General features: G+C 49.1%; 1 protein-coding gene across 1 annotated transcript in view; it reads right to left on the reverse strand.

Annotated features, from left to right (window-relative positions):
- The window catches only part of LOC144166057 (homeobox protein Nkx-3.2-like), a 67,005-nt gene that overhangs the window by 12,846 nt on the left and 37,140 nt on the right, over nt 1–17,019 (reverse strand). The window lies entirely within an intron of this gene.

The raw sequence follows: 17,019 nt of genomic DNA on the forward strand, positions 1-17,019 counted from the left end.
ACTGAGTTTATTGTCCATGTGCATATATACTACAACTCGTCGGCACGGGAGCACAAAACAGAAGAGGGAAGACTAAATTAGACTCATTCGCTGTACATACGCAGCCGCATACCGGTCAATTGCCATAAAAAAATGCGATTTCTTTAGAAAATAAAAATATTCACGCAACACTTATGCACTCGTAGCCCGCACGCCAATTTCCCGGGCTTCTATAATCACCCCTGTAATTAATGCACCATCAGACTGGTCGGTGCATTAATGGCTCCGTGAACACAGGAATAATGTCTGTAATTATAATAATGGACATCTAGATATACATTGGGATGACTGCAAGTGTTTCCCTATCTTAACATAACCGAGTTGATCGCTAGGAGCCATGAGTTGCTCACGCAGGTGATTATAGAATCCCGAGAAATTGCACCTGCGGGCGACGAGTGAGTGCCTAAGTGTTCCGTCGGTATCTTTATCTTCTAGAGAAATCGCATTTCTCGATAACGATTGACCAGTGTGTGGCTGCTTCCGTGTACAGTGAATGTTTAGTCTTTCTTCTCGTCTTTGTTGCCAACGTGCCGACTTGTAGTATATACGCGCGTGGATAATAAACTCAGTTTGCTAGTCTGCGCTATGTTCTGATCTTCTTACTTCCGCCCCATCTTTGGTAGAGCATTCATTTTCACCATACAAACATCTAGGCGGGTGAAAAAAGCCTTCCGTAATCGAGCCTGCAGAGCTACCACGAAGTATGAGCGCCGCATTCTGGAAAATGTCCCCGTGTTCAGACGGCACCTGCCACCGATATTTCAGCATACGTTGTTAGCGTAGCGCTGGCCCTCCGATGGCTCTGCAGCCTCTCTCAAAATAACTTGCCTTCACGCTAATTGTCACAACAAACTAAATGCCCAAACTGCGGTGCACCTTACGGTGCTTCTAATGTGCCGCATTCAAAAAGGAAGAGGAAATAACTGAGTTGAAATTCCCCGAAAATTTAACGTACACACTAGCATGTCTGAACCAAGCCCTGTTTTCATGCAAAAGTTACGCAAACGCTCTCCTCCGGAAGTTGGGGTGGGGGGGGGGGGGGGGGGGGGGGGCATCGTCTGGTTCAGGCGGGCACCCAGTGTAGCGATATTGACCTGATCCCGTTACAGCCCCAGCTGGGCAGCAGAAAGCTGCTCACGCGGCTTCTGCTCGCGGGTCTCCCCCGAACTCTGTCCAGTTCGATGAGGCTGACCTGGTCCTGTCCCACGTGTCCGCACAAGAGCAGGAAGCGGCTTTTGCGGCCACTGCTGCTGCATCTATGTTGAGTGCTGTGGCCTCGGAACAAAGTGCGAATTTAGTGTGTGGCGACCGTTGTTACTCTACGCCTAGTGTCCGTACATGTTTGTCGAGCTGGGAGCCGCCATATTGGATAGCTGGCTCGTCACGGGAGTCGTGACCTCTTCGTGACCCCATGCGACGTGCCGAACCGGCTCGCCGTGAACGTGTGCGCGAGGGCGTGGGGGAACACCAGCTTGTCGCCTTCCTTCGCCCCCACCCTTTCCCCAACCCGCGGGGAAGATCTCCTCTCCCTGAAGCCGACCTGCGGGACGCACGAGCGTTCCGCTGTGGAGTAGACTGGTCGGAATCGGTTGGTTCGAGAGTGCCTACTCCTATTGCCCCAATGGGTGACAACATAGCTGGCTCCAGGGGACTCTCCTAGGAGATTCTGTTGTGACCGGTCGTAAGGGAAGCCCCTCTCTTCCCGCAGCTGGGATGAAGGATATCGGAATCTGAGTTCCTACGGCTTGAGCGAGCGAACGGAGCCTTTTTCTTCACGCGAGCGACAATCGTATTGTCTGGTGTGTACTCTGTATTTGCCAGGCAATAAATCCTTACTGGGATTTCCGGAGCCTGTCTACCGCATGTGAGCACTCAAACCCCTGCGTGACTCTGCTGGGGCTAGTGCCCGGCTGGTAGTACTTTCTCTAGCGAAGCTAGCCGGGGTCCTATGTTATCCCCTACGTTAGCCTACAAGTGATGACACTGATTTACTCTCAGAAACATGGGAAGAGGGTATGAGTGTTTCACCAAGCACAGTGCTACTGGACGTGCAATGCAAACAAATCGAAGCCCGCCAAGATCGCTTCCCCTGGAGATAACCGAGGCTAAGTTAGGTGAACATATTAAAAATGGCTACAGAAAAATAAATTACAAACCTTATACAGGGGAAAAGAATCTGGGATTCGTTTCGATCTTGTCTTAGGTTTTATGGCCTTAGTTTTTATGACCATTGAAAGTATTATTTAGGGAATATGTCGGGCGCTGTGAAGTAATCTTCGCGACATATATGGAAAACACTCCTGTCACAACTAAAGATATTGTGCCCCCCCCCCCCCCTTCCCAAACACGGCTACATCCATCGCAGGCAAACTTTTTAACACAATGCAGTTGAATTCCTATAACAGACAAAACCACGCCCAACAGGCACAAGGGGGGGAGATAATTCTACAAAAGTTCGTTGCGTGCCAGCAGCAGCAGCAGCAGCAGCAGCTGGGAACCTGTTCAAGCGGTAGGTGTTAGGGTCATTATTAACGCGAAAGCATTATGAGGCTCATTTTTCGATTTCCCCGTGGCTGCTACTGCTAGCCGTCCGCTATCAGCCGTGCTCATCGAGCGTCCACGGAAATACGTCATCGCTGCCAAACGGAAGCTACGACTGAGGCAGGCAGATGCGAAAGCTCCTCTGAATCTGGAATACGCGCAGCCCCCACTGATATTGTTGGGCAGTGCAATTCGTTCAATGCCCTGTCGTTGGTAGCATACTTGAGAGACACAGTCTGACGCTACTGACGCCATCACACCAAAGCGTCTTTCCACCGGGAGATAAAAATAATCAAATTTTCCGTAATTCACGTGCCGAAGCTACACGTGGGCTAAGAGGCACGCCATGTAGCAGGCCCCGAAATAATTTAGACCACCTGGGTGTCTTTAACGTGCGCCGAAATGTCGACGCATGGACGTTGCGGTTTTCTGCTTCCGCCAGGAAAACGGCCTATGAGACCGGCAATCGAACCCGCGTCCTTGGGCTCAGTAGCGCAATGGCATACCCATTGAGCCACCCCGGCGTCTTTTTTACCGGAGCTGATGCAGGCGCCAACATAAGGTCACCTAACTAAAACAGTGGGGCAAAGGATTGTCACAATTCTCAGAAATGAAGGAACGCATTGATTATGAGCACATACGAATTCAAATAAATCCCAGCATGTAGCGTCTGATCACATGAATTTTCAAGATGCTTTCCAATATTCACGTGGTTCTGTCTCCGCTGCATCTCTATGGGGAAAATGACGGAGGGCGCCACACAGCCACGTTAAAAATCACCCTAAACTAGGTACGGATGCCCTTTCAGAGAAATGCCACGTAAGAACGCTCGGCGTGGCTCTTGAGTCAAGCGGCAGAGCCAAACTCACAGTCGTCAAAACGGGGAAGATATTTAACCAATTTACCACATTACAAAACGCATAACCAAGGGAAGCGCAAAAAAGAAAGAAGAAAAGGTAATACTTATAAGACACTGATCACGAGCCGGATATCGCACAGCCTACGGACCACAAATTTACCCGCACCGAAAAAAATGAAAGAAACACCGTCCGACAGCATATAAGACAGTTCTGGATCTCGCAAGTTTGACCGTGAGACGAACTCAACACGGGTGGATCACCAGGGTAACAACGGGCAGCCAGAGACGGGTCTAAACGAAGGAAAGGGAATTAATAGACGGGGGATGAAATAACATTCACAGGCAAAGAATGGAATGGGGCAGTGCAGGACAAGAGTGGTGAAGGCCAGTGGGAGAGGCCTTCGTCCTGCAGTCCTCCTAAGTAAGAAGTTGATGATTATTACGATGAATAGGCTCAAAAATTGTGTTTTTATAGCGATTTAGCAAAATTTTAGGAACCACTCTACTAGAAACAAAAGAGCGGTGGGAAGAACAAAATCGAAACAAGTCATTTTTATGAAATACAGGCACCCCGTCTGAAAAAGAACGACTGCACGCCATGAAAGACATGTCACTGATCTAGCGACTCCGGATAAAAACTCTCGTCAACGAAAAAAACGGATCCTAACCTACACAATAACCGACGATATGGCAGGATCAAGTTTGTCTGAGGGAGGTTCCGAATCATGAGACCACAGTATGCCTTGACTGCGGCAATCGCAAAACTACAAGTCAGGAACTGCCGTAGTTGACAACTTAGGCGATATTTGTGACTGCACGGCTCTTCTACGTACGGGAACAAAGAAACAGAAGTTGGAGACATCCTCCTTGCAATCCCACTAATTGATGTATTGAATAGAAACGTAAACATAATTACAGACTCTCGAAAGGAATTAGACTGTTTCTGCAGGCAGAATACCTATATACTTCGGTAAGACACACCTTTCCGCAATTCAGAAAGTTACTAGCATAAACTGGACACCGAACACAAAGGGATAGAAGAGAACGAGGCACCGATCAAAAGGCACGCGAATTCACATACCGTGTTCCTTGCGACCGGGTCTACCGCACTCCCCTCGAAGTAAAACTGTCAGAGCGCCTTCTCATCCTACGCCTAGGAACCCAATTTTTCCCCTTGCTACAAGCGGGTCTCAATGCCGAAGAATCGGAAACTCTGTGGAGGATCAACCAACACAATTGTCTACAAGTCATTGACACATTACTTAAAACTCTGCTAAAATTGGTCAAACGTCCATTCTCTTCCACGCAATCTAGACATGTCCAAGGGCATACTCAGGGGAAAAAACTAAAACACAACATTTTATACTTCTATCGAGACATGGGAGGCAGCTTTGACAAGCTCGTTACCTCAACATCAGCGCAAGCTGATGAGAGGGCAAGGGAAGGAGCTGCTGCACCCGGCCCCTAGACTTCAGATTCCACCCTTGAGCTCCCTACCATATCTTTACCCGTTTTCCGAAAGTAACAAAGATCTTCACTCTCTCTCTCTTCACAAAACGCAAAAATATTCACTCCGGCCTGCACATCCCGGTATAAACACGTTGAAACACTGACACCTTTTCGCTCAAACTGACCAACACCCTGCAGCCGCAACCTTTCACGCTCACATTCTAAGCCATACAATCGGTGAGGGCCTGTGTCTCTTTCGAGCCCACGGCGATTAAACACCTTCGCTGCTAGTATTTTCTCTTTGCTGACCTCCAGTGGTCCTGAAGCGTAGGTCGTAAATAGAGCGACTGGTTTCAAAAACGCTCCCTGGAGGTCGAAGTAACGCTGTCACGTCTTACATCTTAAGACCAAAACGTAGATGTCACCTGCAACCTTTTTTGAGTAAATTCATGATGGCGCGCCCAATTTATATCCTAGTTGATTGTCGCTTCGCTATGTCAAATTTGAAGAACTAATTAATCAACTACTTACACCTCACATAATAAGCAACCAAAGACTTTAACGCTGCCAACCCGACCTGGGAATCTCTGCGAGCCCGTGCTCGAGGCAGGCGCATTGAAAAGTTTATCCAATCATATAGAAGTTGTGTAGCCAACACGAAACATTCGACGTATTACACATCACATGTTTACCTATTGACCTGGCAGCTGGCCTTCCAATTTTACTGCTCAATATTAGCGAGTTTTAGCTCACCGTTTTTCACGGTCCGCTCTGCTCTGACAGTAAGCTGGAGCACCATTGCGCATGCGTGGCGCGCTAGGCCGCGAACGGAATTGGCTCCGGTTGCGCTGAACGGGCCACCGACACCGGAGCTGACCATCCAAAACGTTCAGCTAAAACTCTCTAAGCAGAAAATAACGAACAACCTCTACGGCAGCGCCATAAATAACTCGCGAGACAGAGACTCGTAAAGAACTATTAAGGAATACGCAGCTGTCTTAAACATTCAAGGATCTTGCCAGACTACCCCTTATATTAAGAAGCCTTTTAAATGCAGAGCATTTCTTTAACTCACGATGTCACCCGGCGTTGGCGTGCCTCGTTGTCCGCAACAGCCGTTCCAGGCGCGCCCTCTCCCCCACTCCTCATCGCCTGCTCTCCGCTGCTCCTCGCGTGTTCTCTGCGTGCTCGGATCGCGTTCAGCAACAGGTGGGGCGCGCATGCGTCGTAGTTTGGCGCGGGAGCAACAACAGTTGTGGCGTGATCGTGACGTAGTCGTGACGTGGTCGTGGCGCGGTCGTGCCGTGATGGGGCGGTTCTCGGCGTTCGCTCTCGCTGTCAATTTCTTTCGAACCAGATAAAATGCCGCATAAGCGGCGCGAAGAACGCCTTTACAAGCGCGCGCACTCCGTGCCAGAGAAAAGGAAAAATAGAAGACCACTTGCACGCACAAAGTGTCCAGCCTGGAAGCGCTACGCTTTAAAAACAACCAACAGCAACAACTGCAACAACATTAACGTAACCCAACCTACTTAACGTCGTGCGCCCCCCGAAAATGCTCTGCATTTGACCGTGCCCCTCGCGAGGGGGATGCTTTTTTGATATTGAAGCAGCAGTTTCACTCAGCATGGCCAATATTCTTGACCTTGCTAAAAAAAAAAAAAAAACAATCCTAGAGATCAGTATTAAAGCATTTCCAAAATCTAAACAATGGTAGACTGAGGACTGCTGGATGCACGTTCCGCGCAAAACAAGTCATGGGCTCTCTTACACCACTATCCTACGTCTAAAAACGGGCTCAACTTTAAACGTGCTCAACTCTAACGGGCGAAGACCAAAGCAAGGCCCACGTGGCGTGCAGCAAAAAACTGAAGCCGTTGAAGCTTGAATTGAAAAAACTGAAGCCCCCCTAGCCGTTGTACCGGCTAAGGGGGCCCAAAAACACTGTGCCGCGAAGGGATTTGTGCGCAAGCGGGTTCGTATACGCGCACACACCGGCATGGCTATTACCTCCTTCGCAGAACTGGTGCAAGGAGGGGAGCGGTTCTTCATTCGCCCCTCTCCCCCTGCCCCCCCCCAAAAAAAAAACTTGCCCCCCCCCCCCCCCCCCCACAAAAAAAAAACAATCTCTGGGGCCGTTACTGTTTGAGCGAGGAAAGAAGGGTTGGTGAAGGATTTCTAGTGCTCCTTATCGGAGATATTTTCTGTTATCTCAGGCATTCTGAAACAAATCGGTAAGGGGTAGGGTTTTTGGTTCATAGGGCTATAACAGAGAATGTGGAAGAATTTTGCAGCATTAACAGGCGTGTAGCATTTCTTGTCATTAAGCTCAACAAAAAACACAAGTTTCATGTGGCACACGTCTATGCGCCTACATCCAATTACGATGATGAGGTTGTGGACTTTTTATGAAGACGTTGAATCGGCAATGAATGAAGTAAAAACCGCTTACTTCAACATGATTGTCGCCTTAAAGCAAAAACATGGGTACAACAAATGTGGGAGCATGCGGTGGGGAAAGTTGGCCTATAGCCTCTCGGAACAGGCGCGGCAAATGCTGTTTGCCTGTGGCGAGAGGAACAACCTTCAAATAACCTATTCTGCCGCTATAAAGTCGAAACGTGTAGTGTGCGTTATGATTGGCAGAGTGGTGCACAATAACTCCGAATTACGTGTACGTTATGCATCATGTTCGTTGAGGAGGAGGAGTAAACATTTATTGAGCAAAAGGGCGAGAGTGAGGGGTGGTGGTCAGCTTCCTACGTCCAGGAGGCCGCGAGCCTTTGCTGATTCCAGGGCCCGTTGCACAAGCGCTTTTTGGCGCTCCGGTGCCGAGCTGGTCAGCGCAGACTCCCACTGCTCAGGGGAAGGGGAGGGGGCGGGGTCAGGGTCAGGGTTGCGTGGGCAGGAGTAGACGAGGTGATAGGTTGTGAGAGGAGTGTCGCAATGCGGGCAGTTGTAGGGGTATGTGGATGGAGATGTGTGTGCGAGGATGGTGTGGTTGTAAAAGGTGTCAGTTTGTAGTCGGCGGTAGATATATGCCTCGTAGTTAGATAACGTGCGGTGGGGGGAGGATATGTTCTTCTCGTGTGGGTGTAATGTGACAAGAGCGAGCTGTAGCTGTTGTCGAGGGGTGCCAGGTGGGTAGCTCCACTGTCCGTGCCCCTCAGGGTAGCTTGCATTGAGGATGGGAATGCCCGGGAGTGGAGTTCTCGGGCGGAAGCGTGTGCCGCTTCGTTCCCAGCAAGACCCGAGTGACCAGGAGTCCAGACAATGGATACTTCTATGTCTTCAGGCAATCGCTGTAGGATTGGGATGGCCTGGGGTGGTGCCAGCCCAGCTTGATACATTCGGCAGGCTTCCTGACAGTCCGAGATGATGGTAAGATAGGGTTGATTGTGGTGAGTGGTGGTTGCATGGGCTATAGCTAGAGCTTCTGCCGATCTTGTGGATAAATCAAAGTACGTTGCTGCAGTGGCAATTTCTCCTTTGGAATCGACCGTGACCAGGGTGGTGCCGGGTATCTTGGGATTCTGAGCGATATCCGTGTATCGGGTATGACAGTCGTCTGCATATTTCTTCGTAAGCTGGCGGACCCTTGCCTCACGGCGGCCTCGATTAAAGGCTGGGTGCATATGCTTGGGAATGGGAGCAACCTTGAGTTTCTTGCGTATGTGTAGCGGGATTCGTTGAGGTAAGTCGTTGGTGGTTGGGCTTGGTCTTCCGATGTCATGAAGCACCTTCCTCCCTGTAGGAGTAAGTGTTAGGCGATGAAGTTGTGAATTTCGCTGGGCTTCAATTAGCTCTTGAAGAGTGTTGTGTAGCCCCAACCGGAGTAGTTTTTCATTGGAGGTGTAAGTGGGGAGGCCTAAGGCCGTTTTGTATGTTTTCCGTATGAGGACGTCCAGCTTGCTGATCTCTTGAGGTTTGAGTTCAATAACGGGAGTCGCATATGTTATCCGGCTAAGTAGAAGGGCTTGTACCAATCGGCATGTGTCAGTTTCGGTGAGACCATGCTTTTGGCCTCTTATTTGGCGTATGAGGTGGGTGAGTTGCGTCACGGTTCTGTGAAGTTGCGGTAACAGGGCCGAACCCGAACCATCATGGTGGAAAGGCACGCCAAGAATTCTAAGTGTTCGAACTTTGGGAACGGGCTGCCCGAAAATTGTGACGTCTGGGTCCGGAGTGCGAGGGGGTGGGCGCCCTCGCATTCTTGCCCTGGGGATGAGGAGTGCTGATTTAGAAGGCTCACATGTCAGTCCCCTTGGTTGAAGGTATGAAATAGTTTCATCCACTGCCTGTTGGAGGGCGTCCTGCTGCTCCCCGCTGGAACCTTTGACTGTCCAGAGGGTTAAATCGTCGGCATAGAATGCATGGTTGAGATTTTCTATCGCGTTACGTTTTTCGGGAAGTGCCAGTAGCGCAATATTAAAAAGTAGAGGGGAAATTACAGAGCCCTGGGGCGTGCCTTTGGCAGGCGTAATAAATGTAGGTGACACAAGCTGCCCAAGTTTGATGGTGGCTGTACGGTTGCCAAGGAAGGCTTTCACATAGTTGAAAGCCTTGGATCCGCAGTGAGTCTGGTTAAGATTTTCGAGGATAGCTTGATGGGTGACGTTATCGAATGCACCCTTGACGTCGAGTGCCAGTATTGCTTTAGGGGTGGTGCGGCTAAGATGATCAATGACCTGTTCCTTCAGTTGCAGGAGTACATCTTGAGCGGAGAGTTTCTGCCGAAATCCGAACATTGTTAGAGGATATCAGTTTTGTTCTTCAAGAAAGTTGACCAATCGTTGATGCACGAGGTGCTCGAAAAGCTTGCCTACGCATGAGGTCAGAGATATTGGCCGTAGTGACGTAGGCGAGATGGGTTTGTTCGGTTTCGGTATAAGCGTTATATCAGAGTGCCTCCACTGTGCCGGTAGCGTGCCTCGTCCCAATGGCAATAGAAGAGCTCAAGTATCGATTCCATTGTTTCATGATCCAGGTTGCGAAGAATGCGGTTAGTGATTCGATCCCTGCCGGGTGTGTTGTTACGAGTGAGATTAGCAAGGATTGATTGCAGTTCTTAAAAGGTGAAAGGAGCATCAAGTTCTTGATTTGGTCGGCCTGTGTAACACAGTGTTGGGGGAGCTGGCTGGGCTGTGGGAGTTCCAAATTGAACCGATTTCTTTATTTCGGAGAGAAGGTGTAACGGAGCCCTTCGACTCGGCAAGGAGCAAATCTAAACTGCTTGAAAGGAGAGTATACACCAATATGTACACGGCCGTCTACTTTAGGTGCGAACGCGGCGCAGCGTGGCCGCCCTCCGCGGAGCGCCAGCGCACAAGCTGCGTCCGCGCATCGAAGCTAAGCGGTGCAGGCGCATAGGGGTTTGGAGGAGGGGCTTCGTGTCGTCTGTAAGTGCGGGAGCGCGTCGTGCTTGCTTTGCTGGGAAGTGCGCCTAACTCTCAGCATGCTTGTAGCGCCTTAGTGTGCAGCGACCGCGTTGCGGGAAAGCGCACTTCTCTCACTGGGCCGCGTCGTGTAGTTTCCGCGTACGACTACTGAGCGCTTCCTCTTTTCAGGTCCGCGGTCCCAGTTAAATGCATGTATTGTTGCAAACATCTCAGAACTGGCTTGGTTTGGTTTAATGAGGGACGCTGTAGAGTAGGGGTACATATAATTGCGGCCACCAGGATTTATTAGACGCGACGCATCTCTTGCTCTGAGGCATGTCCCTCCTGCGTTGGCGTCGGCGGCGTCCGCACGCCACCTGCGCATGCGCGACTCTCCTCCGCTCTTCTCTCCGACAGCTGTGCGCAACACTCTCACTCCGTCTCATTATCATAAACAACAGCTGCGTGCGCGCGCTTCGCTCGCTTCGCTCCGCGCGCACGCGCGACTCTCCTCCGCTGTCTCCTCTCCTTCAGGCGCTGTGAATATAAAGCGGGTAGCGCGCTGCGGTGGTTCAGTCAGCGCTCGCTCTCGTTCGACTTCGCGTCACTTTGCTTGACGACTGCGTGCTTGACTTGATTCTTACGATGAAGACGTATGGAAGCGACAGTCCCTTCAGCGAGTGGACTGACGCAATCCAATATCAGCGTCAGTCCAAACGCTCCCCCCTGATGCGTCGCATGGCATCAGGGTTCCCTCGCGGGAAGATGGGCGTAATTTTTAATATGCACTGGTATAACGCAGAACATGGTGTCTGTGCATTTTGCCTCCGAGGAATTTCGGTTACAGAGACTGCGTTTCGATCTCGCGACTTTAGTGTCGATGTGTGTTGGTTTTTTCATATATATGAATATCGTGCATCGTCCAAATGGTTCAAGCAGTCTCCTAGCCAGCGGGTCACGCACCCACCTGCTCTCAGGCCGTTTCCTGGACTGATTCCACTCTAGTCTGCTAGATTGTAATGGATAAGTAAGTCATTGCTTGCGCTGCCTATCTGGCTAGTTATTGGAAGACAGCGGCTGTTCCCTTTGTTGCCACCTACTACGTATCCTCCTTTCTGGTACGACGCACACTTCCTCGTAATGGACCTACGTGAGTATAAAAGCTGTGGTCACCAGTTCCATGCTACACAATTGTGGAACAGCTTCACCGTGCTTGAGGTCCACAACTTCTGCATTCTTTTCTTTGCCATCCTCACACACACTGTCTAGCCAAACGCCACAAATTGAAAAATCACCGATATGTTCAATACGTTCTCAATGTACTTAATAATGCAAACAATGCCTTACATATAAACAAACACTTCCATTGTGGACTGGACGTATTCTGATTTCTTTTCCTGTTTACGATATTTGTTGTTGATTTCCATGAGTCGTTGACCATATTCGAACTCGCATCGAGCAATCTGCGAACGTCTTCGAGCTAGACTGGGCATATGATACTCCGGTTAAAAAACATTTTAAGGAACCTAACCTCGCGCTGACTCACACAAATTGAATGACAAAAATGTTGTAGGTGAGCATTGCCGGACACCTTGAAGTTTGAATGTCATTGCTTATTTGCATAGTTGCGATGCTAGTAGTCATCGTCATATGCATCAAAGAGGTCGTCGTCTTCTTCGCGGCGAGTGGTGGATGGAAAGTCATCCTCAGCATTGTATCCTTCCCCCACGTCTTCGTCATCGGCTCGAGGCAGTGGTGGTGGTATCTGAAAGTCGTTGCGGGAAGGATTCGCACGCCATGTCTCCAATTATCCATAAGGGCTTCCAAGGAATGAGGCGGTCGCGGTGACCTCTCCCAAGCAGGGTGTCTGTTCATCTTTAGCATTAGATCTTTAGCATTAGAGCTGGAGTTTTTCTTAGATGCGCGGTAGCGGTTGACGATAGGGCTGGAGGTTTTTTTTTTGCTAAAGCCGCTGCAGGATCCGGGGACCCGGCAGTCTCCGCAAGGCAGGCGCTCACGAGCGCTCGGCATTTTCTTTGTATTTTTTCCTGCAAGGGCGAACTTACGGCCAGTAACAACAGCTCCGCTGTTAAAAAAACGGGCCAGCCGGCATATCAGGTCATATGGCCATCTGCTTTAGAGAGCACACAAGGAAAATAAAGCTTTGTTCCTTGACCCTCTTTACTTTTAGGGTGTGGGTAGGTCCTGAGAAACCCGCCAGGAATTGACCTGGCCCGCCACGGTGGCTAAGTGGTTAGTGTGCTTGGATATACTGAGCCGGGAGACCAATTTTATATCCCAGTAGCAGGTGCCGCTTCGCAAACGAGGCGAAATGGAAGAACGCGTTCCTTCTGCACGGTATCAGTGCACGGTAGAGCCTCCGGTGGTTATCCGGAGCCCTACTCTAGAGCGTCTTCGTAGCATGAGTCGTTTTGCGGCGTTAAACCCTTCAACCCCAGAAAAAAAAAAAAAAACATTCCTGAAATTCCTTCATTAATGCATTCATTTAACTGGGACAGCGTACCTGAAAAGTGGAAGCGCTCAGTTGTACGCAGAAACTACACAACGCGGCGCATGAGAGAAGTGCGCTTTCCCGCAACGCGTTCGCGGCGCGCTAATACGCCACAAGCATGCCAAGCAAGGCTCTCTCTACAAGCATGCTTGCTTCCTAGAAAAGAAAGCACGGCGTGCTCCCGCTCTAGCAGACGACACGAAGTCCCGCCTCCAAGCCCCTACGCGCCTGCGCCGCTTAGCTTCGATGCGCGGCCGCGGATTGTGTGGTGGCGCTCCGCGGAGCCCGGCCACGCTGCGCCGTGTTCGCACCTAAAGTGGACGGCCCTGTACATCGGTTTATGGTGAAAAGCAATGTTCCAGAAGGTCCGATGTGAAGTTCGTGTTTGTACTGGGAATTCAAATAAAATTCTGAAATGCTGCTTTTTCTTATTTATTTTTTGCTTGAAATAAACAGCTCAGTAGACAGTAGACATCAACTGTCTTCCCGGTTGTTTGTGTTCACGTAATTTCAATGTTATGTCATTTTACAATATAATGCTGGTAGTTCTAAAAAATAAAGTACGCGTACCACACCATCGGTGATTTACACTTTACCATGACACTTAATTTTATCGACTTGAAATTTCAGCTTGAACAAAAAACGATAGGACTTAGGAAGGAAACACGGACAGCACTGTGTCCGTGTTTCCTTCCTAAGTCCTATTGTTTTTTGTTCAAGCTGAAATTTCAAGTCGATATGGAAAACCAACTCGCCCAAACCCAAGCAATTCTGCACTTAATTTTACGAGTGTTGCACACCTTTAATGTCCACATGGCATATTACAAGTGGCTTGTTCATTGACTGTTGGCTCTGTAGCGCAATGCGATTTGTTCGTGCTTATTTTTCTGGATGTCAGTGGATCTGTGTGTTGTAGACTTTACAGTGTGGAACAAAAATTTAAAGCGTTTACATGAAACCGAATCTTAGTTGCTGCAGTTTATGTAATATCTGATGACCGGAACGAAGGCACAGATGGCTTGCACAGGGTTTAGGAGCGTCAATTTGTTCAAAACAACATCATAAACAGACTCCAGACAGAATGAATTCTACTATGAATGTGGACGAGAAGCTTTAAAGGGAAGCTGAAGCGCTTTCCAAAAAAATTGAGTTAGAGGCACGTTTATATAGTTTCATGCGCGCTGACTCCGAATATCACATTCAATTTTAGCGTGCATGAGTCCAACCGGCATTTATCTTGCAAAACGCGCGGTCCCGTTTAAAAGACGCGCGCTTTTCGTCTTTTGACCCCCCTGATTGGTTGTGCCCGTCATGACGTCAAAGGAGGACACCCTTCGGCCGCCCGGCTTGTCGGAAGCATTGGGAACGATAGCACGGCAGCGGCGCTTGCCTTTTCGGCATTTTAGCTTGCAGTTTAATGTTCGCGCATGACTGCATGTTTATTTTATAACTTCCCGTGCCGTTGGTTCAATTATCGTGGAGCTTAAATTTGCTTTACATGACTGAGAATCCCAAAGCAGTGACTGTGGCGTCGGCTAGAGGGTTCCGTAAAAATATTTATGAATTAGGCAACCAGCATAGGGGGTTTATATTTCTTATGTTAATATTAAGTACTGCTTGAACTGTTTGCTCCTATATACGAAACCATTTATGCCGATGATTAAGCGGCGTTTTATAAACAATCTACCATCGAAAAGCACGTACGTGTGCACTGCGCGAAAAAATAGCGTTCATGCGCTGTAAATGTACATGCGAGACATATGTTGCCGGTACACGCATGAACCAACAAGCGGACTCTGCTTCCGAACACGCATGAACCAACAAGCGGACTCTGCTTCCGAATTTCCTTTGTTCGTTGTCGCCCACCCCAGCCCCGTTACTCATCCCCATATACAAACCCAAACGCACGCGCGTTGCGGAGGCGCTAAGGCGCCTCCGCAATCGCTAGCTGCACTTCGATGTGTGGCGTCTTACTGCTTGGCATGCATTTATTCTGAAAACACTGCAGCATACTGGTGCCTCCGTAGCATTATCGGCTCTAGTAGGGCTTGATTTTAGCGTGTGCGTTGCGCATTCTGCTACAATATTACGGCCCCCTCATTATAATTAACAGACCAGTCGGACAAGTCAGTTACGTTGTAGTTACGTTACTTTAGGTAACAATCACCAAACGTTTGTGATAATGAATCGTTGGCCTGCTTCAGCATTTCTAGATTTAAGCATTTACTGCGGTAGTCGGACAAAGGCCGTATAGATTTACTCTTCGCTCCTAATTTTTTTATTCTCGTCGTAATATATATCAACGAATATTATTGGCGCACATTTGAGGTTCAGCGGCAACAAGTGCTTGCCAGGTTATAATATGCAGGCACAAGGAATCTTGGGCAAAGAATTAGGCCCCCGCAGTCAACACAAATTATGGCACGGTGGTGGTTCGGAGCGGTGTTTTTTCATTCCAAACAAATATTACGTTGTCGTGGCATGTATACTTGCAAAATAAGTAATTTGGTGGTCTTGGTTCTGTTACTTTGTAGGAATACTTTTACCTCTTAACCTGGAGAGAACTTCTATCAGGATTGGCCCCTTGTTTTAGTTTCGCCAGAAATTGGGTTTTTGAACACTGTTGTAATCCCATAGGGAAAGAAAACCGACGCGTTAAACGAAACAGGTATTTCCTAAACAAATGTGACTTTGTTTCTGGAACGGAACGAAACATCCCCGGTGAAAGTACGGCAGTATTCACCATCCTTCCTAAATCTAGAATCTAATGTGAACATTCACGTCCGTCGCATCAACAAAAAAAAAAAAAAAGAAAAGAAAAACGCATTGGAGCGTTTTACAAAGTATCTAACGTAGTGTAGTATATTCTCTGTCATCAAGCACAGCCATCGCGGTTGTCGCTTCCGTATGTTATCAAACATCCCGGCGTACATTATCCTGCTTAGGAATACGGCATGGTAACGTATGCCTGGTTTGGCGTTCGTGCTGTTGCGACCGAGTGGGGGCACCCGATCCGAGCTCCGTGGCCTCCGACATACGAGTGGCAGCGTGTATGATGCGAGCGGCCAGCCGCTGTTGCAGCCGTGAAGAAGTCTAGAAGCCGTAGGCTAACGTAACTGTTTACTTCATAGCGAGAGGTGAGCCGAAGCCAAAGAACAATGCCCCGACGGGCGAGGTTACAATACAGGACTCGAGCAGAGCGACAACATCGATTCGCTGCTCTAACAAGAATGGTTTACAACGCTTGGGCAGCTCTATTTATACCCAAAAGCGATAACGGTCAAACGCAACAAGTGGGAACACGCACAACACTCTTTCCAGAGTTCGCAAGCCGTTCATAGCCTCGGGCACGTTGAGTCCGAGAGAGGGGAGAGAGGAGGACTCCGTTGCGATCGACGGGGCCTCTGTGTCCTTGAAGAGCGTGGAGACGAGCCTCGCCGCCAATCGCCGAAGTTTTGAAATGCGCTGAGAGCGAAGCGTCTGACGCGGCTTGTCGCAACTCGCCACCGACATGGTTGCGCCTGTTTTCGAAGGAGCACGCAGGGACTTCGCCGCACAGCCGAGGAGTGATGCGGGACAGTACGGCGGCGCTGGCCGATTCGTAACAGTGCATACTTTTTGAACACGAAAATTGTACATATAAGTGCTATCAACCCCAACAACGACAAGTATCATTCACAAGGAAACACGGCGAAAAGAGCATGGCAGAGGCGGCTGATCCGGCCGGAAGTCCAGGTATGACGTTTTTCAGCCGGCTTTCGCCCGCGCTCTTCGGGCTTCCGGCATCGCGCGGCGAGATGGGGGCGGGGCATCGGGCTACTTTTGTTTGCGCATTGCGCCGCTTCTATTGGATATATTGCAAAAATATTTCGTACACGAGAACTATTCAATGTGTACTTGCTGCTAGTCAACTTTTCTTTTAATTCTAAAACCGCTTCACCTTCCCTTTAATATAAAGTAAAGTTCCGTGAAGCCGAACTCGAAGGGAGTATGATAATTTGTTCGTATTGTCAGAATTTCGTCTTACCAGAAGCCCTTCCCAAAAAAGAATCGGCAACACACCCAGGTGCATGCAGATATCTTCCTTCAAGAGGGTAAAAGAAGTAGACTTACAATAGAGGAAGAAGACGAAAAAAATCACTTATTTGAGTGTACAACTTGATAGATGGCTGTTTTCAAGCGCTTTTGTCTGGTTTTATCCAGTTCAAGCGGCGACGGAGAACGTACACACGCTACCTCAA

Source organism: Haemaphysalis longicornis, unplaced genomic scaffold (assembly GCF_048455015.1).
Source record: "Haemaphysalis longicornis isolate Haplotype H1 unplaced genomic scaffold, Haemaphysalis longicornis Haplotype H1 scaffold_1, whole genome shotgun sequence".
Taxonomy (NCBI): domain Eukaryota; kingdom Metazoa; phylum Arthropoda; class Arachnida; order Ixodida; family Ixodidae; genus Haemaphysalis; species Haemaphysalis longicornis.